Consider the following 27,486-nt stretch of genomic DNA (forward strand, 5'->3'; position numbering starts at 1 on the left):
ATCATAAAATGATAGTAATCCTAATATTTGGTTCTGGAAAAATATCTCAGTTTATCAAGGTTTTCTTTCTACTGACAGGTGAATAAGATTTTTCACAAAGGAAATAAGTGTATTAGTGTTATCAACTCCCATCTTTATTTGTATACTCTACTTTTGTCAAATAATTTTTTTTTGGTTTTGTTTACTTTTGGGTATTGGGGTTTGAACTTAGGAGTGCTTTATCACTGAGCCACATCTTCAGTCTTTTTTATTTTTCTTGTTGAGACAGAGTCTCCCTAAGTTGTAAAGGTCTCAATAAGCAGCTGAGGCTGGCTTTAAACTTGTGAGCCTCCAGCCTCACCTCTCAAGTCTCTGGGATTACTGGCATGTGCCACCATGCCCAGATAAATAAATTTATTCTTCATTCTTCAACATACTATGCCTTTTCATGTGTCCAATTTTCATGTTATCTTTTTAGCCTGAAATGTCATTTTTCCCCATTTTCCACCAAAAAACTCATATTTATTTATTTATATTTGCAGTACAATTCTTAATACACCATTATACCATAATTTTTCTATATCTCTCATTTTATATATAAGGTATGTTGACACCAAATTGGAATAGCATGGATGGTGAAAGGAGACCCTTATTCATCATTATACAAAATACATGTATGAAGATAGTCATTCTTTAATACCCAGCTCAAATATTACCTCTCCCCTTGTGGAGGTGCATATCAAACTTATTATCTATTTCAATTACCTTACCCAAAATTTTATAGCTTAATGTGAGATTTTTGAGCATTGTTAATTTCTTTTCCTGTTTTTGTGCTTTGACAGCAAGGAAGTTTTATGAGTGTATAAGTGTATGTATGTTCTTTATTTAATCATCTGCCCTGTGTAACAGACATCCAAACATAATGTTCAAATTCTCCTTACTCTATTCTGAAATAAATCAGACACTCAGAAGTGCTATAAACTAGTAAATTAAATCAGGCATTTAGTTAATATTTCTATAGTTCACACTATAACAAATTACAAATACTTTCCAATTAAAGCATTTTTTTTCACTTGGTTTATAAAGTATTTTTCTTTTCAGTTTTCCTCCCCCAATTGGTCATCCTACCTTACTGTCTTCAGGCATTTCCTTTTCATTTCTTACAGTAATACAATGCATCATGTCTTACAACTGGACCATCTCCTGTTTTCTATAAGGATAGTTCCCTTCAAGACCTAGACCTGGACAGTACCTTTACATAACATCTATATATTTGGGATTGCCAAAGTTGTATTTTAGCTCACATTTAACATCGTGTGCCATTTAAAACCAACTGTCTTCTGGATATATCCACTTCAAGTGCTGATAGGCAATTTAAATTTAGAATATCTCAAAGTGAGCTCCTTGACATTACCATTTACCCCTGCTTCCATCTCTATCCAGGTATGGACAGCCTGTTTTCACAGTTTCTCATTCAAAAAGATTTGGACTCACCTTGACTCTCCTATTTTTTTTTCATACCTCACAACATGTGTTACCAAATATATTGAAAACATGACCATACTTTCCTTGATTTATTTCAAAAATACTGCTGTGAACCATTTTAAGTTTTCTTGTTCAGAAGTCTTGTTTAATATATTATTTCTTTGTCTATTTTCAAAATAGAAAAGTGATCCTCTTAAGACATACGTTAGATCATATTTCTCCTCTGCTCAAAATCGTCAACTGTCATCTCTTCTAATAGCAGCCGAATAACTAAAAGGACCAATGAAATCCCACATACTATTATCCCTTGTAAACGCTCAAACTTTCATTCTTGGTTACTCTGCTTACACCTCCATGGCCTACTAGCTGCTGCTCAAAAGTCCAGGCATGTGAGGTGGTTGGGGTTGTGGCTTCATGGTAGAGAGCTTTCCTAGCATGTGTGAGGCCCTAGGTTTGATCCTTCACACCACATAAAAAATAATAAATAAAATAAAGGTATTGTGTCCATCTACACCAAAAAAAAAAAAAAAAAAAAAAGTTCAAGCATGCTTCATGGCATGGACTTTGCTTTGATTCTGCTTTTCCTTCTCCCTGAGATGCTCCTCCCTTAATCCTCCCTTAATCCAGGTGCATCCCTTAACTTCACTGTGTCTTTTCTGAAACCCATTCAGTTTCTCAGTAAGGGCTTCCTTGCCTGCCCTGTTTAGAAGTGGCACTCTCTGCTCTTGACATTGTCTATTCCTATTCCCATTTTAATTTTTCTTTGAAGCACTTTTTGTCATCTATGATACAACCTTTTCCCCAAAGAGACTTTTTAAATTGTTCTATTCCTCCCACTTTTCAAGAAAACTCCATGAGAACAGGGGTTGGCTTTAGCTTTTTCACTATTGTTCTTTTGGTGTGTTGAATAATACCTGGTATGTAGTATGCGGCTTAAACAGATTCAGCTGGTGGAAGAAGTGAATTCATTCAAAGAAGATTGCTAAAATAACGTATGCCTTATTGGACCCCAAATTTTGCACTTTTACAGTTACCTCAACTGTAGCATGTAGAGGAATATTGGGTCTTTAACTCTCATTATCATCTGTATCTGTCCTAAGCAAACAGAGTCCTCTGTTCAATCTACAGGAAAATTATTCTATTGAAGAAGAAAAGTATACTGAGTAATTTACTCTCTCAAATAACTAAAAAGTCACTGTATAAATCGACTCATCATATGACCTAAGAAAAGCTAGGTTCCAGTTCCTGTGCCACCATGTTTTAGACATGTAACTTTACTGTGAATCTCCAATCCTTGGGTATAAAACTGGAATAACAACAGATTCTGTCACTTTCTCAAAAAAGCAGAGCAAATAAGATGGGACAATCAGTAAACATGTTATTTAAGTATCAAAAAACTACTGAATGGGACATTCTTCAATCTTTATACAAACTGTGTATTTATATATAAAGCTTAGTTTCAGTCATTTTTAGATGTCTGATCTTTCTTATAAAGTTAATTTGTGGTGGAATCCATACTGAAGTTGAGTCCTTTGAATTGTACAGCAGGCCATTTTCCACCACAATAAGTATTGTTAGCATCTAAAATAGGAAAATTATTTTTCCTGATATACAGAGCTAGAAACATTTCACATTCTGATAATAAACTTAATAATGACAATATAAATATCTAACACTTTTGAACACTGATTCTATACAGTCATTACTCTAAGGGGTTATCATGTATGATTTTATTTAATTCTCAAATAATCCAGTATCATTGTTATTGTAATCATCTCCATTTAAAAACTGAAGAACAGGAATCATGAGATTAAATAACTCATTCCAGATATGCAGTCAATGGGCTAGCCAGTTTTATAATGCAAAAATTAATTTTAATTGAAAAGTCAATTTATATCATCTGGAGTCCATCCAATGGACTTTGAAAAAGCCAATCACTTCTTATGATTAACAGCAAATTATAGGAATATCTGCCAACCTAATCATGAGTTAAAAACTAAGTAACAGATACCATGGCAACATTTTTGAGGACCTGATTCAATTACTGTGACTGGTTCCTTGAGAAGCACTCAGTTTCCCCAGTAATTCATTCCTTATAATCACTTCTATGGAATGACTCATTGCAATATTACAGAATAATAACAGTAATTCCCTTTGTGATTATCAGGAGCCAATGAAACAGTTATGAAAAATATCAATCTGATAAGAAGCTCTACTGACTAAAGTCACTTAAAGAAATCATTTCAGAATGTTCTTTCAGTAGCAATCTTGCATTGGCAGAAGGGGGCGAAGATGAATGAATAGGTCCATTTCTTCCTCTAATTCTGACAGTTCATTTTCTCCTGATAAACAGCTATTCTGGCAAGAAAAAAATCCCTAATCTCCCTCTGACCTTTCTCCATTTGGATGAGAGAACCACAATGAGTCTGAACTGTCAAAAGAAGAGATTCAAGAGAAGATCAAGGGAATCCTAGAGACAATCCATTCTGCTTGACACCAAACCGAGCAACAGTTTCAGAGTATGCCTGTGGCACAACAAGTAGAAATCACCATGGTAGGGTCTGGGAATGTAGCTCAAGCAGTAACATGCTCGCCTGGCATGCACGGGGCGCTGGGTTCAATCCTCAGCACCACATAAAAATAAAATAAAGATGTTGTGTCCACTGAAAACTGAAAAATATATTTTAAAAAATCTCTCTCTCTCTTCTCTTTCTCTCTCTAAAATAAAAAAAAAAAAAAGAAAAGAAAGAAATCACCATGATAAAAATCACCATTCTGCCAGTATAATTGTGGTAGTAGGTAGCTTGGGCCAAACACACACTGTGTGTCCAATATTATGGGACAGGCGTTATTTGATTTATTTTGATTCTATGTTGTATAGATTGGTTTGGAAATGTCATTGGTCAGTTTGAGCCAGTTAGGGCATTTTCTTAGGTAGATAAAAATAAAATCTCTAAAAATTTAATTTTGTTGAGGCAGATTTGAGCAAACTAAGACACAACTGGTTAATCTCATTTCTCATAACTAATATCACAGCTGAAGACTTTCTGTCTGGAACTGAAAACATTTTTTTTTTCATGAGGAAGAACAAAGACCAATTCTGTCATTTTTTTTTCTTTTTTGGTTATAGTATAAGACTGGGTGATGTATTTATATTAAACATTAATGAACATGAATTTTTTTTACAAACTTGTTTATGATATGAATGATGAATAAGATTTGATTTTAAAAGTAGGTGATATAATGACTTTTCTAAAATTTAAAGAGATGCTCCAGTATTGATGCTCAAGTAACTATGACCAAAAATTATCACCTCAACGCTTAATTATATATAACTCCTACGAACCACGTTCAAATCATTGCATCTATTTTTCTACAATCTTAAATTCTAACACACATACTGTTATTAATTAATTCTTATGTACTCAATTTTTCCTTGGAAAATCAACTCATGATAAGTGATGAATAGTTTCCAAAATGAAAAAAAAATGCATTTATTTATTATTTCACTCATACATTGACCTGACGCACATTAACCACTCAGTTGTGTTTAAGGTGCTGTTTTAATAGCTGGCAATTCAACAAAAAATAAGACAGTTTGTAGCTAAATACTACTAATAGTTGATAGTGAAAAGAAGATAAGGCTGCCAAAAGGGAAAGTCCTCAAAAGAGGTTATTATTATTTAATGGTTATGGTAATACCTTGGAATAGATTTTATTATTATCACATTACAGAGCAGGAAATCATGCATGATGGCTAAGGGATTTGATCAAAGGCTGAATTTAAAAAATGTTACTCCATCTGCCCTCTCCTCTTCATTTCCTTCACAATGATACTTAGATCCAGACCTCCTCACTTCCTTTAAAGACATTTCTGGTACATTTCTTTGAGATTGTTCCTTTTCTATTTTTTTATCCACTATCCTCTTCATTTTCCACAATATCTAATTTTAAGATAGCTTAAAAACATATTAGACTTCCTTATTCTCTCTGCCTAAAATCTGAGTAGCTGTCTGTTGCCTCCAGAATAAATTAGAAGTTTCTTAGAAGAATATTCTCTATTTTTTCACAAAATAAATATTTCTCTAGTGCTCAAATTTGAGTCAAAACTCTAGACAATTAAGATTAAAGAGTCCAAAACTCAGGGAAGATTTGGGTTTAACTCATGGATGATCTCATTCTTAATTGCAATTACCTCTGAGTTATTTTACTTCACTAATCCTTAGCATCACATTTGGAAAACGAAGATCATAACAAGTAACACAGTGTTTTGTGCACATAATAAATACTCAGCAGATGATTCTGACTGTTGTCATAACTCTCTATTTTGTGCTGAAAATATTGACCTTTATAATTCCAAGAAATAGACAGACATTTAATGAGATAAAGTAGGAGAAATGGACAGGGAATTGGTACAAAATCCTTGTGTGATACTGTGACTAGGGGAAAAACAAGAACACAACACATGCAGAAAATCGCATACTAGGAAGTTCCAAAAGAGATCACAAGTATGAAAAATGGAGTTAGAAAAATAATAGAATAAACTGGAGTCAAGCAATGACATGCAATTTTAGAGTTAGGTTGTCAAACCAGCATGACTTTTTTTGAGTGGAAATTCTGTTAAAACTAAGATAATTCTTCTTACTTTGTTACAATGACAAAATACAAGTAAGAGCTGAATTTACTAAGATAAAATTATTGTAATAAAAATACTTTTTTCTGATGATATAGATCAAATTGGGTTTGTAATGGATTTAACAGTAGTAAATAGGAACATTCTAAACCCCATTTCTTACTTGAAACATTAAGAATTGCAATTCTTGATTTATGGCTCTCCAAGAATACGCTTTCCTACCAATGAATGTGCTCATATAAATTTTATACATGCTTATGTTAAATATAGGTTAACTGACAGATTATTTTGAAATGCTCAAAGTGATTAATCAAGGCTGTTTCATTTAGTGATGAGAGATATTCAGTGATATTTCAAGATTTCAAGTTTGGTTAAATTAAGATCATAAGCATGAAAACTCACTTGAACTCAGGAAAATATTTTGGGAATGGGGAAGCTAAATGATAATATTCAGAAACACAAGCTTAGCATTAGTGACACTAAGCAAATTTTCAGCTATCTTCAAATTGATTGGCAGTTTTACCTGAGAAGTAAACACAAAGTTTTGCTTGTTCTGACCTAAATAAATTTACATTAGATAAGATCACACTTTAAGCATTCCTTTATACAAATGTTCATTAAAAAACCACTAACTATTGAGCTGTGTGTTATATGATAAAAATAAAATAAGCAACACAGTATTTTCCCTAACTATGCAAGGTTCATAATCAACTTAGAAGATGGGTATAAGGAAAAGAATGAACATAATGTTTTATTAGTGATGATATGTGAACAGGATAGAGAAAGACATTTGTGTGGCTATTTTAGTTTGGGCACCAAAGAATATGCACCAAAATCGGGTCAAACATACAAGAAATAGATTGAGAGAAATTCCCATAAAGAATATAGGGGGAGTAAGCAGGAGAACGGAGGTGTATCTTTCAAACTTATAGTAAAACTCAGACCCATGTGAAGAAGAATGGGAAATACCAAAGGTTGGATAATGATATGAGCCTCTACCCAGTTCCCAGATTTCATCTAGCCAATGGAGATTATTGAGCTGAAGTTCCACACTAGAAGATTTCTGTCCTCATCAGAATAGGCCTGAGCTAGTAGCAGTCGTTGACTGGAAACAACCCTTGGAAAACATAGTCTGGCAGTTAAAGTCCCACTGGATCCCAAGAATCATGTCAGATTATCATTGAGTTATGCTCCTAGCCACAGGACACTTTCATAATTGCCACCCTGGGAATAGTTAGTTTTACATACAGACCAGAACTTCAGAAAGTGCTGCAGTTTTGAAAGATGAAGAGGAAGTACAAACTGGATAAGATGAGCACTCAAAAAGTAAGTATGAAGTAATTAAATGAAACTGGACAACATAGTGAGCTTGGGAGTGTCCCACAAGGTCCATTAGGGATGGAGCATATACCTAAGACAAGCAGTATAACAGAGAGAGAGGCAGGAAGCCACTATTCAGACCAGGAAGAGAAAGTTGAGTTCTACAAAGGTGATATGGCTATTCTACAGACTGTGTGGAGTCATTGCAGGAATGAACACTTGATAGAGATAGTAAAGGATCTGCACTGTAAAATGACTCCTGATGTTTAGAGCATGTCCAGGTGGAAGACTCAGTAGGCAGAGAGGAAGAAGACACTAATCATAAAGGCAGAATCATACAAACCTGGGATCCAACTCCAACTCCACTATTTAGTAAGCATGGGATCAGAAGCAAGCAGTTCATCACCCCAGAGCATCTCATGCTAACTTCCAGTATCAGCCATAACACAAGTCCTTACCTCATGATGGCATGAGGATCATTCGTGGGAAAGGAATAGAAGCATTCTTAGAGATTCAGGTGTTGAAGTTACATAAACCCAACACTCATATCCTCATCCAAGAGTGTGCCCACCTGCATTTTTTAATCAGCCTCTATAAACCTCAGTTCTCTTAAGTGTAAAATGGTAATAACGTCTTATCTCTCTTACGGGAGTTGTTCTCTCTATGAACTAATATGTGTGAAATCTGAGTTCACTCTTTATGAGTAAGAAATGTTCAAATAACTAAGTGCCTGGTACCAAGCCCAGTGCCTTGCACACCTTTAATGTTCTGTTATCCCAGCATCGCTGCAGGCAGGTTATTTTCTCCCCTGAGTTTAGAGGAGCAAATTGATACTTGAAGAGTTTAAGTAACTGGCTCACAGTCTCACAAGTGACTATACTGGGTTGTAATTCTCAGTTGCTTGATTTCAAATTCCATATTTTGAACCACTATTCTCCACCACATTTCTTTCCAGCGTGAAGCACTACTGTCCACCTGGCAAAGAAAATGCAATTCTAAGAACTCACTTGTTGGTTACCTTTCTTTCTTTGTATTATTAGGATGGTTTAAAGCAGAGTTACAGATCACTTACACAAAATATCCTGGTTGGACATCAAGAGAGGTTTTACACACTTCATTTAAATGAGACATTATAACCACCACCCAGATTGAGATGTAAGCTGTATTTCATCACTTGGAATTGGCTTCATTGAGGAGGATCAGACGTAGATATGATGGAGTCAGTTGTCCTCAAAACTGTCTTTCTGCAGAAGTGTTTGGAATGTTTGCACACATTAATGCCTTTATTCTAATGAGAAATGCATTTAGCTCTCACCTATAGCAAGCTTGACTCAGATGGTAAAAAGCAACAGAAAGCTGGTCTACCAGGCTAGTGTCTAGAGAACAGACACAGGACAATTACCATGTGAGAGTTCCCCTTCCCATTACTTCTTGCAGAGAAAAAGCTGATACAATTTTAATTCAGGTTATGGCATATTTCTTATTAACCAAATACTTCACCATGCTTCACTCTCTTTAACCAACATAAGATTTATCTAAAGTTGTCTTGAATCCTGAAAGTAAACACCTATTGTTAGGTCTAGAACCTGTTAGTTAACAAATGTTAGTTTCCCTCAGAAGAGTGGTAAAGAATGATTCTCAAAATTAGCAGATGGTCAGAAGATGATTCCAACAGTAAATAAGATAGATATCATATTACTAGCTGAGGAAGTGCAGGCGTTTTCATTGTAAGTACTTCCATTTAAAAAAGAGAAAGAGTTCACAGATGCCTCAGCAGTACGCTTGGATCATATAACTTGGGAAAAAGATATTTTATTTGCATCTACCAATTGAGAGGTTTTTATTTTCAAACATAATTTTGCTAACTTCCCCAATAAAGGGGCTCAACTTCAATACAAAAAAAAAATCTTATAAATCTGCAAGAACAGCAAAACACGGATATGTAATTGTTTTTAGTTTCTTTGGAAAGAAGGAAAAAATAAATTGCCTCTGGCATTAAGAAACTCAAAGATCAAATGATTGAATAGGACCTCTGCTTCCCAAATGTTTTCTGCTGAGGAAGTGAGATACTCTTGAAGTACCTGCCCTTTTGCACCTGTGCAAAGATTGGCAATGCAGAGGAAATTTTAGAAAGCAGTCAGCTACCAGGGCCTGAGATGATTCTGGAAACAACTGAGAAGCAATCAATAATCTATCACTTCATGATTTTTACCTTTAAATAGTAATGCATGGTTCTGGGACATAAGTCAAGACCATTTTCTGATAATCTTGGCACATATATGACTATTTACACTTGACATTAGGCTCATGCTTTGACAAAAATGAGAGATGGAAATTTTTAAAAGTATAGTCTTCAGTGTCTTCCTATTCATTCCAGCCTCTGTATTCTCAAATTGCATTGCCTATTAATGTTCATTTGTCCAATGTAATAATAGGCTCTCTTGAGTGGCATTATCTTTGCAGATTCCATCCTTTTCTGGATGCAGCAAATCAGCCAATGAAGCATCATTTTTTTCTTAATTTCAGAACAACTTATTTCCCCTAATTTGCCATAAGAATTAAAGATAACCTTCAAATACACTGTATAACCCCATAAAATCATGAATATTTAAAAAAATCCTATGAACTAGAGGGAAAAAAAAACACTCACATGAAGGTGAATATAAATTATTTTAGAAGCCCTATCAGAACACATCTTTGCTGTTAAAGAGTAGAATCAACAGTGGCTTCCAGAATTTCAACATTTGTACAGAAGGGAGAAGCAATGAGTCTTAAGCAATCCTCTCTTCATATGGAAAAGATCTTTTTGTTCTTCAATGTTCCTTATGTGAAGCTGTCCTCTAACAAACAGCAAGCAAGCAGAGTCTTCCTTAGAAGAAAACAGTCAAAACCATGAAGAAAGAATGAGAAGAAAATAGTTTCCACCTGCTCCTTAGATAAGGCATTAATCTCCAGGATATACAAAGAGCTCAAAAACAATTTAACACCAAAAAAAGCTAATAACCCAATCAATAAACAGCCAAAGGAACTAAACAGACACTTCTCAAAAGGAGAAATATGAATCGTCAACAAACACATAAAAATGTTCAATATATCTAGCAATTAGAGAAATGTAAATTATAACTACAGGGAGATTCCATCTCTAGTCAGAATGGCAATTATCGAGACTACAATTAACTATAAATGTTGACAATGATGTGGGGGAAAAAGTATAATCACACATTGTTGGTTGGATGGCAAATTAGTACAACCACTCTGAAAAGTGTTATGGAGATTCCTTAAAAAAAAAAAAACTAGGAATGGAACCACCATTTGACCAGATTATACCATTCTTTGGTATATATTATAAAGACTTAAAATCAGCTTACTATATTGATGTAGCCACACCAATGTTTATAGCAACATAATTCACAATATCTAAACTATGGAGCCAAACTAGATACCCCTCAATAGATGAATGGATAAAGAAATTTGGTATATATACACAATGGAGAATTACTCAGCCATAAATAAGAATGACTTTATGGCATTTGTCAGTAGTAGATGGATGAAACTGAAGACTATCATGCTAAGTGAAATAAGCCAATGCCCTCAAACCAAAGGTCAAATGTTTTCTCTGTTATATGAAAGCTAATCCAAAATAAGAAGAGATAATACAAAAGAATAGGAGAAAGATTAGTATAGTAGCAAAAGAGAAATAAAGGTCAGGGAGGAAGGATGGAATAGGAAAGACAGTGGAATGAATCTAACCTAACTTTCCTGTGTATATATATGAGTATGCCACAGTGCATCTCACCATCATGTACAACCACAAGACACTAATTTAAATGAACAGATAAATAAATAGCAGAAAGAATAGAGGGAAGAAAATAAGGGAGAGGAAGTGGAAGTACTAGGGACTGAAGTAGAACTGATTATATCCCATGCTTTTACAATTATGCAAAAATGAATCTCATTGTTATGTATAACTTTAAAAAAAACACTAAATATTTAAAAACGACTACAGACTACATTTATTGAGCACTGTCCATATTCCAGGCAATTGTAAAGAAGACCAACATTTCTCTAAGTTCCCCAACTCTGCATGTTAGAATCTTTTTCCCCCAACTCAGTTTTTGTTTACCTATTATTAATTGCCCCCTAATCTCAAATATATGAGCACCTCTATTATGCAACTGAAAAATATTTCTCTTTATATCATAATTGATTTTACCTATCGGTCCTTTCTGTTGATTATAATTTCACCAAATTCATAAATGTCTCTTCGGCCACTGTGCACACATCAAATCTTATAGTAACAGGGACACTATAACTTGTTTATATCTAATTACCACAGTAATGTCTTACTGGGGAAAAACTGAAAAATATACAGCTAAAAATAATAAAGAATTCTTTATCCTCTCCTCTCTGTTCCCATATCCAAGGAAGTTTATTTCTCTTCAGGAACTAATGTTAATATTTTGGTATATATCTTTGCAGAGTTTGTCTCTGGATACCCATGTGCATATAGAATGGTTTAATTCTGTGGGGATTTTAAAACAAAATTCAGATCCTGGTATGCATAGTTGTTCAACTTGCTTTTGTAAGTTAATATGAATCTTGAGCATCTTTTCATGTCAGTACATAGAGATGTACCCTATTCTTTTTAAATATTGTATAATATTTTGGATGAGTAAACTCATGTCTGATCAGTACAGGATGAGACCAGATAAGCTCCTAGTATCCAGCATCTTTCCTGTAATGTAAAATATTAACTGCAACATAGAGAAAGTAATGAAATAATGCAGCACCAACCTTCATATAAATAAGGCCATTGTAATATATAATAAAATCTGCAGGGCAGGGACAGGGAGGTAAACTGTGCATTGATTTTTCTAGAAACTTTTGACAGTGAATTGTTTTATATTATGTCTGCTAAGCTCTCAAATAAAAAGCTGCACAAGAAGGTGGGCTTATTTTCCAAAATGCTTCCTAGATAAAGAAATGGATACTACTAAGAAGTGTTGTCTGAAATAAGCCAATTGGGTTCAATACACACTGTAGCATGAGCTGCATGCTACTATGCTCATTCTGTCAGGGAGGAGAAAGTAGGTAATAACAGGACAGTTTTTCAGATGCAAAAATAGTTCATATTTGAAAAAAAACAGACTTTGATGGATGTAGGTTATCATGAAATTATACAGAATATTAAATACATGTTACGGAATGTCTGTTTTGTTGCTTAGAATTATAGGAATATTAATACATTGGCATTTACATATTTTTAACTTCAAACTTAAATTTCTGAAGTATTTGACAATTCATACCTGTGTGCAACAAGTTCTACCATAAAGGATTTCCTGTAAAACAAGAATCATTATAAGTTGATGAATTTAAAAGGAGATGCAGATTTAAGAATCATTTAATGGTATAATTAAGAGGATCAGAGGCAATGATACCACCATATGAGAGGAAGATCAGAAGTAGTAGTAGTAGCAGCAACAGCAGCAGCAGAGCAGCAGCAGCAGCAGCAGCAGCAGCAGCAGCAGTAGTAGTAATAATACACTTAGTCACTCTTGATTGAATAGAAAAATGTGATTTGGGGTTTAATCTCTAGAGCAGACAGCCTCAGATTGAACTCTGACTCTGTTACTTCCTGACTGGCTATCCCTAGGAAAAATAATTTCCCTGTGCAACAACATCCTCTTCTGCAAAATAGGTATAATAATCATTACTTCAAGATTTGTTCTAGGGGTGAAATTTGTTCACACAAGTGAAACATTAGATATTTTATCACAAATTGTTCAGATAAGTGAGCTGTGGTTTATGTAACTTATACATAGAATACACATCCTCTTCAAAATATCTTACAAGGTTAACATTAATATTTTGATTTTAAGAGTGACTATACATAGGCAAGGCAGCTGGGAAACCACAGTAGACATATAGGACCCTAGATTTTTGTATCTCCAAAGCCTAGTCTCTAGTCTCTTTAGAACACATTATATTCTCTACAGGGAAATCAAAGAAGTATGTAGACTGGATTTAGATAATAATTTTGAAACTATTTTCTTCTCCTCTTTTTATTTCATATTGAAAATTTACTATGAAACAGTGTTAAGTTAGTGTTTCTAACACTTTTCCTTTTTTTGGACAAACATTTTTTTTTCTGGATTCTCAAATTTTAAATCTTATCTTGTTTATGAAATTAAAGATTGCTGTATTTGGAGAGTACCTCTTGTGAAATGCAAATGTAAAATAATGTATGTAATTTATTGAAACTTCCTTGATACATACATGTTCAAGTGAAGCAGAGAACACAGCCCCTCTGGCCAGGGTGCAAGTGCCCTGCATGCCATTGCAGTTCTTCACAGGATTTAGGTCACAATTAGACATCTTCAACATCTTTTACTTGTAAGTCAGCAGTTTGCTTAAGGCATCTCTGCATATCTTCTCCTGTCCCTGGTATACCCCTCTCTCTTCCTACCTCCAAACTCTCTCTCTCTCTCTCTTTCTCTCTCTCTCTCTCTCTCTCTCTCTCTCTCTCTCTCTCTCTTTCTTTGCCTTGTCCAGAGAACATTTGGCCCTGTGTGGTGGCATGATCAGCTCCTTAAATGCAAGCCACACATAGAGCTCTGCATATAACAGAACCACTACATTTGCAAAGGTACTAAAAAAAGGATCCTTATGAAATAAAATTGCTTTAAGATGTTCCTTCTTTAAAGTGTAATGATTTTTGTTTTACATTTGAGACAGTATGCTACTTCCATAACACAGTTCATTTAAAAAGCTCTCCTGAGAGGGATCTTATTTATAAAATATAAACTTATAGAAATAAAATAAGAAAGGCCTGGAAAAACAAATTATTTAACGTGTATGTTTCAGAGGCCAATAACTTTATAGCTGTAATCATACGATTTATCATCAGGGTTTTCCCTTCCACAACTTAGAAAATGGGTAGTGACAAAAATATGTGTCATCAACCCCTCTGCTCCAAATTGAAGCCCCATCTCATCAAGAAAGGCCTTCTAGACATTTCTAATTTACAACAATTTCTATCTTCTCTGAACCTCTGAATAGATACTGTCATCATTCATCTTGTCACCTCAATAAGAACATAAAGCTGTATGTAATTTGGTAGGCATACTTCCTACATTATCTTTTATCCTGCTGAAAGATACATCCATCTTCAGGTTTTGAACACCAACATGCGCTACTGGATACTCGAATGCTTAACCACTGTTCATTAGATACAAATGAACCATGGACTGATTTTATCTCCCTGCCAGCCCTGGAAATGTGGCACAGAAGCAAGAATGGAAGACAGCAAGTGACCTGTCAAAAGGTTCAGGTACAGGCAGCAAGTTTTGAGTGAGTACCATCCTTTCCTATTCTAGAGATATAGTCAAGGCTAATGCCACTATCACATATAATTTCAATAATTTAAATAAGCTTTCTTATTTTTGATCTTACTTCACCATGCTGCAGGAAGCAACTGAATATAATTTGCTTTGGTCTGAATGTGTGTCCCAAAAGTTCACATGTTGGAAACAATTTCAAAAGACGTTGTTTATGGAACATAACATATGAAAGCTGGGGATTCTGGAAGGTATTTAGATTTTGGTGAGATCAGGTGGGTAAGGCCCCCATGATGGTACTCCTGGCTTTATAAGAAGACCAGAGACTCAAGATAACATGCTTATTATGTTTTTCCATGTGACGCTCTCTGTCATATGATATAAAAGACCTGTACCAGATGACAGAATCATATTCTTGGACTTACCAGCCTCCATAACTATGAACTAAATAATCATTATTTACAAATTTCCCAATCTGTTGTATTCGTTTTCAGCAACAGAAACAGAGTAAAACACTTGGGTATTTTAGTATAATTCTTAAACTCCAATGTGATTGAGAATCTTTAGAGATTCATCCTAAGCAAAACTCAGAGACCATCATGGCTAGAATTAATTATATTAAGGACTAATAACATAGGTGAGCTAAAAGCAAATATTTCTATTCAGTGTCCACATGACATTGGGGCAATAAGGCAGATAACCTCATTAGACCATCCACAGCAGAAGGCTTTTATTTGGTCTTGCTTTGACTCCAATAATTATCTTAGACTTTTTTCTGCTTTGCATAGTATCCACTGTTACCAATCGCACCAATATGCAAATGTAAATAACATTATATCTATAAAATGCAAGAAACAATTGAGATACTGTTTTAGGAATCTTAAAAGAGTATAATTTTACCAGATAATACATGATGAAAAAAATCTCTTTATAAATAATATTGCTAAATAATTTTGGAAAATTAGATATAGATAAAAGACTTGGAAATTATAATAATATTTGTTTCTATAATATTTTCGAAACACCTTTGAATCAGGCTTGAAACAGAAGCAGAATTTCTATCACAAAGGTCAATATATGCTATCATTTAATCCCCTAAGTATCTGGACGGCATTTGTAGTTGTACCAGGATTTAGGTTGAAACCACTACTTATTTAAGTTCAATTTTAGATTAACTGAGGCCATTATAAATTATGATAAAATCTGTCTCAACATAAGAAAATGAACCAAATATTATATTCATGTTAAATGCAAGGTCATGTTAATATACATTCAATGCAATAAAAGAGTCATGCTAGAGAGCTACCAGGTGAGAAGTCCTACATTTTACTTTTTGGAGTCCAATACTGGTTGAGGCTTGGCACCATCATTTGCAATGTCTTTAGTTAACATATCTTTAGAGATGATTTTGGGTTATCACCCCCTGGGGTTTCTTGGGAAACAGCAGAAATTCCAGAAATCCTCTTTGTGGACCATTTCCTTAGCTTGTTCCCCAGAAAGTGAACTTGAAGAGGTCTGGAAGCAGAGGGACTGACTTTGTGTTTTATTATCTTTCCTTTTCCCAAAACAAGTTGCTTGCCTCTTGTAGCTCCTCTTCATCAAAGAGATGAAGCTTTAAGCCCACTCCTTTTTCAGAACCAGGGTTGTGTGGAAAAATGAGAACAATTGGCCACAAAGTAATATAAGAAGTTACGCTGCCACCAGATATTACTTTATGTTACATCTCTATTAAACACTAATGTAAAGCCATGTTTTAAAATATTATTTAATGGTTTGAAAATTGTCTCATGAGATTATGTTTTAAAAAGGAGGCAACAAACTCATAGAGAGTAAGGTGTGTGTGAGTTTATGTGGAGAGCTATAATAAGAGACTGAAGAAAATACTGGAGAATTCTGCTGAAGAAAGGAGAAGGCTTATATGTTGTTGGTTAAAATGTAAATTAGTGCAACCATTGTGACAAGCAGTGCTGAACTTCCTCAAAAACACTAAGAAATAGAACTACCTTAACCTACTTTGGGACTATATCTTAGGAAAATAAAATTAGCATGTCAAAGAGATACCTGCACTCCAAGTTTATTGAACAATATGCACAATTGCCAAGATAGGAAAACAACCAATGTGTCCATCAGTGGTTAAAGAAAATATGGCATATATACACAATGAAATATTATTCAGTTATAAAGAAAGAATGAAATCCTGTAATTTGCCTCAAAATAGATGAATTAGAAGTTATGTTAATGGAAATAAGCAAGGCACAAAAAGATCAATATCACATGTTCTCACTCATCTATGATTGCTAAAAATGTTGGTCTCATGGAAGAAGAATGTAAAATGTCCTCACTTGAGGCTACCAAGTGTTGGGGGAGGAAAAGAATTACCAAAATATTGTTAGACCAGAGGATTATGTTCTATTGTCCTCAGAACAATAAAGTGACTACAATGACTTTTATGCTAAATGAAAAACTACAAGAATCCATACACTTCAAACATAAGAAAATTTTTTAAATTACTCTGATTTGATCATTACACATTGTATACAAGTGTCAAATCTTTGTACTGAACTTCATAATTATGCACAATTATTAGTTGGTCATTAAAATTTTTAACTAATGAAAAATGCTACTTTCTTTGGGAGGAAATATAAAGTATTTTATTCTTTAGAATTGAGATATTCTTAGTGATATCATATTTTTTCCTTTTCACAGAGAAATCAAAATCCCCTATTTTTTAAAGAGGTGAAGTAGGAAGTAAATAAATATTTTTTTCTCTATATTATGATCTCTTCCACCATAATTATAATCTAAAACTAGTGCAGAGTATCAATATTCTGGATCAATGGGCAAAGACCCTGTTTTGAGACACATGGGATTAATGTTCTTTTCTGTTTCTAAAAGGTGGTTAAAACACATTGCCAATCCTATCACATAAAGGGGTTAAAAAAAACAAAGAAAACTGAAAACTGTAATTCAACAAAGATTCTCTTTGTAGCGGCAAATTCCACAACATATTCATAGACAGAGGACTGAGTCAGAAATCTCAGGAAGGTTTTTTATTCAATTGTGACTCTCCTTACAATATCATGATTAACTCCTGTGCTTCACTACAGCAAAACCCATAGGTTCCACACACAGAAGACAAATTACTTTGTTCAGTGAATCAAGTTTCATAGGAACACTGTTGTGAGGTTCTCATTCACATGGTCTGAAGGACACAGTTGTCTCCAAATTAGAATTTGACTTCATATGGACATGACCCTGAAGCCAACTGGCTTTTTTGGCTTTCATTACATTTTTTTGTGCAAGGCTGAGGGCCATGGAAAGTTATATATCTTAAAGTAGCATATAAATCAGGGGTGCCAAGAACAAGTGACTTTGTGTGGATCCACTGTGAAAATTCAACAAACTCAATAGCCCTCTAATTTTTTCATTTTATTACTGGAAAGTAAATAGGTTCTTGTATTTATTTGCTAACATTCTGTCCACAGTCTTCTTCAGAAAGAATTCTTATGAGTTATCAACAAACATTCTGCCTGAGTTTCAAAGATTTAGATTGTGAGCACTGCAATTTGCTGGCAGACCCTATCTGCAATAAAGAATATTAACTTCTGGCAGTCCCTGTGCAACATTCAGAGACACTGGACCATTCAGTACAAAATCTTTTATGTCTATATGAAGAGGCCTTAGATGAGAGAGTCAGCAAATGGATCCGAATTCCTCATCTGTACATAAGGGATAAAATTCCATTCTTTTGTGCCTGCCTCATAGAATTTTGGTGAAGATACAAGAAGAAATTGGAATGATTTGAAAAGGAAAAACAATATAATATTATGTCATACTTGCTTCTATCAAAGTCCACTTACATCTACCTAAAAAATCAACAAAATTCTTGACTTATGTCTTCTATATAATCTACACTCTTATAACAAATATTTGGGGCTAATCCTCTGTCTACCATCCTTTTACCCTTTACCTCAAAGGCATGTTTTAGAAAATGTGGTACATAGAGAAACAATGGAGTTTTAACTTAGCCATAAAGAATGAGATTATGGCTTTATTTTTGATAAATGGATAGAACTGAAGAAGAACATGCTAAATGAAATAAATCAGACTCAAAAAGTCAAGGGTTGAATATTTTCTGTCCTATGTGGAAACCAGACCAAAATAAGGAGAAAAAAGTAATAGGGTAGTGAGGTGAAATCCCCTGAAAATAGAAGGGAGAAGCATGAATTAAAGGAAGGGGGCTAAGGGGGTAGGGATAGGGATAGGAAAAGAGGAGTGGTTACCATGTTCTGAACTGCTTGCCTCTGCCAGGCCTTTCCACCATGATGTGCTGGCTCATCTGAGGCCCAGAGGTAGGCAGTCAGCCAACCATGGACTGAGCATCTGAAACCATGATCCAAAATAAACTTTTCCTCCACCAAATTGCTCTTGTCAGGTCTTTTGGTCACAGCAAAAACAGCTGACTGAAACAATTATTTAAGTCGTATGTTTTTAACAAGTAGTAAATGAATTCATGTTAATGTTGAGAAGAGTGTTGCATAATGTACAATATATAAAAATTGCTAATTAAAAAAGCAGTACTGATGAATTAGAAAATGTATCAAATCGTATTGAAATCATTTCCTTATCTTATGTGTGTTTATACTTTTTTTTTTTTTTTTTCCGCAGTGCTAGGGATCAAATCGAGAGCCTCACACATGCTAGGCAAGTATCTACCACTAAGTTTCATTCCTAGCCTTTCCTTATAATGTATTCCTTTTCCCTATGAATCTGTGCACCCCATGAAGGAAGGGTCAAATAATCTAGAGATATAAACAATGCAAACAATGCAGAAACTTCCAGATTTATTGGTGAACCTTCCTTGTCCCTGGAAGTGGGAGTTCTCTCCCTCTAGGTCTCAAGCAAACCAAGGCAGTTGACCATCCCCAGATGTGACAAAAGGATGAAAAACCTATGTTGTTAATAAACAGAATAATAAATATTCATCTAATGTTGATTAAATAAGTAAAACCTTGCATGAAACTCCTTACTTCTGGGGTTAAGAAAAAATTTAAAAGGGTATATTCTCTGACTCAATAACTAAACTGAATGTGTGCATGGCAACAGGAGTTATAGAGCTAAATGAGACATAATCTGTTCTCTAGAAGCACTAAATATTATTATTATTTTTAATTCTTGAAACCTCAAATCTTAAAATATGAATTTATAAAACAGCTTGCAGAATGTAGGTCTTGTTTTGATGTACAAGATTACAACTTGAAGGAGAGCAGAGTAGCAAACTTTATAAAGAAAACTAGCACCAGTGACCTGACCTGTCACTGCTGAGTAAACTCATGTAGAAGACCCAATGGGATTAGGTCCACTCATCCCTGGAGGAGATTACTTCTTTACTCTGCTGTTATTCTGTCTGCTAACTACAGGCAGGCTAAAACTGACTGATAAGTTCTGGTGTTCAAAGGAGTCTGGGAGTGATGGTTCTTAGCTTTGGTACATGTTAGAAATACCTGAGAGCATCTAAAATGTATTCAAAGTTATATCACTGGTTCTGGGGGGAATTAGTCATCATTAAATTTAAAGCATTCATATAGTGATTAAAATACACATCCAGAATTGAAATTCATCTAACTAGGTGAATTCATTACAATCAATTGAAGCTTTAATGAAGAAATAAAACTTAGCATGGCGCCTTTAAAAACCATGTTTCGTGAAACTACGTAATCCAGAGGTATAAACAATGCAAGCAATGCAGAAACTTCCAGATTTATTGGTGAACCTTCCTTGTCCCTGGAAGTGGGAGTTCTCTCCCTCTAGGTCTCAGGCAAACCAAGGCAGTTGACCAAAAGGATGAAAAACCTATGTTATTACAATATTCCATATAAAAATTCATTACAAATCAATGGTCACAATAAATTAATGCTCAAAATTTTAATACAATGGAAATCACTAACATGTTAATTTTGCATTAAGTTTAATTGTGTTTGCGCATATGGGATAGACTTTCTAATAAATGACTTCTGCCATTTCTGTGCCTATATTTAAACAGTTTTTAAAAGTGTTTCCAATTTGTCAGATTATTGCCCTGTACTTTTCTTTATTTTTAAATTAATTCCTGAGTCAGTCTGTTCACATAAAATTATATGAGTGAACACAGTACTCCAGCAAAAGTGTGTCATGCTCAATCAAATGCTGGGAAGGTTTAAGCACATCTGCTCAGCAATTGCTCTGTTAATGGCACCACAGTCAGCTATGCAGGAGTGGATCTATAGCAACTCACAGGAGTGGTGTAGTGCAGGCATTCATTCTAGGGCTTTAATGACTTTTATTTTTAATAACATATGCAAGTATATGTGAAATAGTAAATAATGGTAACCCTGCTTTGAATGCTTAACATTGGCTGGCTCCTAGTAGAAAATCAATAAAGATATGTTAAATAAAGTCAGTAAAGAAAGAAGGAAGGAACAAGGTAAAGGAGCCAAAAAAAAAAAATGGATAAAGGAGGACAAGATGAAAAGAAAAGAGAGGGTGGGGAAAGAGGAAGGGAGGATGGGGGAAAGGAGGGAAGGAGGGAGAGAAGAAGAAGGGAGAAATTTTCTACTTTTTGTACTACTTGTATGAACGTCTGAATTACAGTATTTGTAAAAAGTACCCTAAAGTTGCACTTTTAATAGGTCTGCATTTTTCAGACTTATTATCAAACTTCTCCCTTGTTTGAATTTGGAGAAAGCAGAAACAATTGGATATCAATGCCTTGCTCTCTATATAGGAATTACACATTTGAACTTGTGTAGTTTTTGGAACTATTGTTTTTGTTTCTTTTAATTTTATAGCTTTGTATATTTTTAAGGTACTTCCTGCTAAGTAGACATGGAACTAGACAAGGTCTTTAATTAGGTTTCTATGATTACTGTTTAATCCTTCTAGAACAATTCTATGGGAAGACCAAGGGTTTATCTCATGGGATCTAGAGCATAATTTGAACTCTAGATACATAAGACAATTAATGTTACTCAGTTCTTCCTGGAAATTAAACTGCATGTTGGTCTTTGAGGTATCTCTTGATGGGGTACCTTCTAGCACAGGGAAAATAGAAGATGCCTGTCACCCAAATCAAAGGACCTGTACATGATCCATGGGCTCAGAGTAGATGTTAGTTGCCAACACATTACTGAGAGGTAGACTTTTTCTTAAATTAAGTTCTGAAACTTATCTGTTAACCCAACAGAAACACATTTTGAAAGAGGAGGAGACGGGGAATTTGTTATTACCTCTTCCAGAAATCAAGGTGAATATAGATAGTAGCCCTTTCCACAGAGGAAAGTTCCTCAGAGTTCAGATTCTATCCATAGTATTTGTTTATGGCTTTCTGCTTTTCTGGATCAATCCAGCTGAAGTTGTCAGCTCTCTGACATATTTGAGATCTTGTGTCTTGGTCACACTGTACCTTTGGCACACAGTGGTGCTGGATGAAAGTTTGTGGAATAAGCCTTCCTTCTCACAAGACTATCCTCCAGTGGAAAGGTGGAAAGGTTAAGAAGAACAGGAAATTTGGAAAAGGTTCAGCTGTATAAGTTATTACAAATCTTCTGATAATAGAACAGGTATTAAATTCATGAGACACTGAAAATTGAATTGCTGAGACAAGAGCTATTGTGACTAGAATAGCAAATGTCAGATCATGAATCTATTCTCATGGCAAGGATCAAAAGATGATTAGCACAAGTGACAGAGTGGTTCTTCTTTGCCTGAAACATTGAGGCCCTATTTTGTTTTGAGGAGGTAAAGACTCCAAATATTTCTTAAATTGTGTTTATGCTCTATGTTTTGAACTCTTAATTTTTACATTTTTTGGAGTTAAGAGAAGAGCAAAGTTGTCAATATCCAATTTTATAATTTCTCCTTACCTAAAACTTTTATGATTTTAGAACAATGCATAACTGGTCTGATAGCAGTAAACAATGATATTTAAAGAACAGCTTTAGATTATCTGGGAAATAAAAGGAAAGTCAATAGTGATTTTTAGGGTTTCATGTGCATGAACCCATATATACAAGGTCTATGTCAAGAGGAAAGAAAGATTTTCAGCATGAAGGTTGATCTCATATTGAGTTCTGAGGTCAGAATTTAGGAGTTGGGTAAAGAATGAGTGAAGAAAATTCTTGTTTCTTAGGAATTCTTCCCTAGAATACCAACCACTTCAAGTCTGTAAGAATTTTTATAAATTCTTGTTCATTTATTTATTCAGTCATCTGCTCATTATAAGAACTGTTGTATTCTGCTATCTTTCCTATCCTCTACTATCCCCCCTCCCCTCCCCTCCCATCTTCTCTCTCTACCCCATCTACTGTAATTCATTTCTCTCCCTTGATTTTTTTCCCTTTCCCCTCACATCCTCTTATATGTAATTTTGTATAACCCTGAGGGTCACCTTCCATTTCCATGCAATTTCCCTTCTCTCTCTCTTTCCCTTCCACCTCTAGTCCCTGTTTAATGTTAATCTTTTTCTCATGCTCTTCCTCCCTGCTCTGTTTTTATTTGCTCTCCTTATATCAAAGAAGGCATTTGGCATTTGTTTTTTTTAGGGATTGGTTAGCTTCACTTAGCATAATCTGCTCTAATGCCATCCATTTCCCTGCAAATTCCATGATTTTGTCATTTTTTAGTGCTGAGTAATACTCCATTGTGTATAAATGCCACATTTTTTAATCCATTCATCTATTGAAGGGCATCTAAGTTGGTACCACAGTCTAGCTATTGTGAAATGTGCTGCTATGAACATCGATGTAGCAGTATCCCTATAGTATGCTCTTTTAAGGTCTTCAGGGAATAGTTCAAGAAGGGCAATAGCTGGGTCAAATGGTGGTTCCATTCCCAGCTGTCCCAGGAATCTCCATACTGTTTTCCAAATTGGCTGCACCAATTTGCAGTCCCACCAGCAATGTACAAGTGTACCCTTTTCCCCACATCCTCGCCAGCACTTGTTGTTTGACTTCATAATGGCTGCCAATCTTACTGGAGTGAGATGGTATCTTAGGGTGGTTTTGATTTGCATTTCTCTGACTGCTAGAGATGGTGAGCATTTTTTCATGTACTTGTTGATTGATTGTATGTCCTCCTCTGAGAAGTGTCTGTTCAGGTCCTTGGCCCATTTGTTGATTGGGTTATTTGTTTTCTTATTGCTTACTTTTTGAGTTCTTTGTATACTCCGGATATTAGGGCTCTATCTGAAGTGTGAGGAGTAAAGATTTATTCCCAGGATGTAGGCTCCCTATTTACCTCTCTTATTGTTTCTCTTGCTGAGAAAAACTGTAACCTATGTGATTCTGCAATCTGTATACAGGGTAAAAATGGGAGTTCATAACTCACTTGAATCAAATGTATGAAATATGATATGTCAAGAGCTTTGTAATGTTTTGAACAACCAATAAAAAAATAAATAAATTGTAAAAAAAAAAACAAAACAAAACAAAAAACAGAACTATCTTTTAGAAGTGTCCATACCAGATGCTGTGTGTCTAGGGTCGAGGTCATCAGACTATAGCCCACAAGTCAAATTTGGATGATGACTTCTTTTTGTAAATATGTTTTATTGAAACAGTCACATCCATTTATTAATGAACTGCCTATTCCCAAATTAGTAATTGCCACACACATTGACCTATGAGACCTAAAATAGAAGCAGAATAAAAATCAGAGAAGAAAAAAAGGAATACATGTGAGTTTTGAAGATGGAGAAAGGGTCCATTAGATAGAAAGTGCAAGAAGCCTGGAGAAGCTAGAAAATAGATTCTCCCTAGAGCCTGCAGAAGAAAAGTCAGGCCTGTTCACACCTGGACTCCAGCCCGTTCAGCTCTGGGGCACTGAGTTCAGACTCTTGAGTTCCAGGACTACACTATGACATATTCTTGCATTCATCCACTCAGTTTATGAGTTTCATCAACAAACTGAAAAATATTGTGACCCCTAGTCTGGGATTTAGTGTATCCATAAAATAGTAATATATTGTAATAAATAAATGTTGTCAACTAAGGAAATCCTAATATAGGAAAGTCAATAGAGCTGTTTTTCAGTGTGGTCTTGAGCAAATAACTTTCATAAGTAAATCCTTGTCAAAGTACTAAAGACATGCCTGCCCGGTTAGATAATGAAGGAGATTTAATCTTGCTGGAAATATATGTGCAGGTATATAAAGTATTATTTGTATTCTTAACAGATAGAAAGATCTGTGTTCTCATCTAATACAAAGTAGAACACTTGGTTGAATTTTAAAACATGGTGATAAACCGTAGGACAGATTAATTTTTTCTTAAATTAGTTAACTTGCCATTTCTGAGATGAAAACTCAAAATAGTCTCATACTTCTGCAAGCACATTATTTGAAGTAAACATTTAGGAAGCAGGAGGAATGCCTCACTTGGCAAGTTGAGTAGCAAATTAAACTTATTGAAACAATTCTGCATGTTATTCAAAGATACAGAGGATGACATACTTTTATTCATCTGCTAACGGGTGCATACCTGGATGGGTTTTATAAATGCAAAACATTAATATTTCAGTCATCTGGGATAATCAGCAGTGCAATCTTTAGACTTAAAGGGAGCCTGATATTTCAAGTGCAGAATTACTGTTTTTATTAGAACTGATTTAATTGACATCAAATTATAAAATTTCCATCATGTTCACATAGGTACAATATGCAGCTTAATTTTTTGAAAATAATGCAATGCTGTCACAACGAACATCAGTAAATCTTTCAATTTTACTCTATTTGACAAGTGGTATGAAGTTTTAGAGTGAGTTTTTACAAACCTTTGATTATACACATGAACTTTATTCCTCAAATAAGTCTCATCAATTACACAGAACTCAATAGCCTGTTTCAGAAACCAATGTAAAATTCTAAGCCACACAGAAGTAAAATAACTCCCAATGACATACAGTAAGTGGAAGAGTTTGGCTTTGAACTCCAGCAATATTTTTATTCAACTGGCTTATAATGTAGCTCAAAGAATCATAGAAACTAACATGAAATAAACGTGCCTTGCGAACTGTAAACAATGGTTTTGGGGTATACTCTAATATATAATCAGAAATTCAACACTTATCATCAATATTTAGTTTAAAATGGTATGTCTCTCCTACAGAAAAAGCACCCAGGTATCAAGGAAATAAAATACATTGAACATACCTGTCCTTTCAGCAGATATTGAAATAGCAACAGGGTTTACTTTCAAGAGAACCACACATACAAATAATTTTTAAGTGTTTTTTTTTATAATTTCATTAAGGAACTTGGCATACACATTACCTATTTTATTTTTGGTAGCTTTATCTGCTTAAAAAAACTAGAATTAGAAAATCTTTTAAGGTGCATTAAAGAAACAGTGAATTTAATGTCAGAAAAATCTAAATTGGCCCTCCATTCACATGGCATTCTGTTATTCCTGTGGAGTGGAGAAAGAAAAAAGTTTGAAAGACGAGGCTGAATGAACCAAAGTCACAACTTCTGTGACTGAAGAAGACTCCATACATAGTTGAAGACTCCATAGATAGCATTCAGTTCTGCAGAAATTGCACCCAATAACACAAGGTTATTAGGATCATTACAGTTTCCTTTGGCCCCCTTTCACTTCTTTACATTGCCCCATCACCACCTGGAAAAGGTATGCAATTGACCTTCATCTGCACTGCTGCTTGTCAGTCTTTAGACAAGCTGCCCCCCGACAAATGCTTTCTTCTTAACTTGTCATGTAAGATATATATATATATATATATATATATATATATATATGAATAGATATTACATACCTACATACCTATTCTTACCTGTTATATATGTAAGCATGGATATTATAAAGGTTCTTTGTGTGTTGTTTTGCATCTTTAAATTTGCCTTTCAAGAGTTCTTAGCAAAATGTCATTTTTTCTAGAAAAAAAAAATGTGTCCTTAAGAAAGTTCTTAAGATTTTCTCCACCAGGAAGTGTCCAAGGATAATTAAAATGAGAATGACAACCAAGTACAGGAAAATAAGACTCCAGCAGCTGTGTTGCCTCTTCCCCAAAGACATAGAATGCACTTGTGGTTTCCACTTGTGTTTGTTAAATTGACTGCTCAGCTAAATGGACATGGCTCCTTCACTTTGGCAAAGTTTATGGAAACTTATGAGAAGTCTCTGGCTTTCCAACTACATGGAGGAGACCCTGGGGACTCCACCTGTCTTCCTGAGCCTGGCATTAAGAAAGCATGATAGGTATTTAAGTTCTTTGTGTAACACTTTGATGTTCTGAGACTTTCTCCTGTTTTCCAACCTGCCATTCACGGCTCTCTTCTTTCTTATGTTCTCTCAGGATCCTTCCAAACTCTCTTTCCCACATAGTATCACTGAGCTGAAGGAGACTCTTCATCCTGTTCTTTTGTGTCATGTCCATTTCCCCACCCCTAGCCATCTTGAAATTCAAGGAAGCAACCAGGCCAAAGGATGTGAATTTAAAGTTATTAGAATCCATTATTAGCTTTTTACTAAGCAATGAATTCCTATAGGTAAATTTACTTGTTCAACCCTTTTTCATTTGTGAAATGATAATGTGGTAGGAATAGGAAAGGGTGCTAAACACAGTATTTGGGATGATATGATTTCTTATTTTGTTTTGGTCCACACTCCTCTAAATCTCTAATGAAAAGGCAGTTTTATCCCATGATTTTATAGTATAATAAATCCAAAAATAATTCATTGG

The 27,486-nt window shown here is 34.7% G+C and overlaps 1 protein-coding gene across 6 annotated transcripts in view; it reads right to left on the reverse strand.

Annotated features, from left to right (window-relative positions):
• Lrrc4c (leucine rich repeat containing 4C) overlaps window positions 1-27,486 on the reverse strand; it is a 1,134,834-nt gene that overhangs the window by 696,380 nt on the left and 410,968 nt on the right. The gene's annotated exons all lie outside the window — the stretch shown is intronic.

This window comes from Marmota marmota, unplaced genomic scaffold, assembly GCF_001458135.2.
Source record: "Marmota marmota marmota unplaced genomic scaffold, marMar, whole genome shotgun sequence".
NCBI classification, from domain to species: Eukaryota; Metazoa; Chordata; class Mammalia; order Rodentia; family Sciuridae; genus Marmota; species Marmota marmota.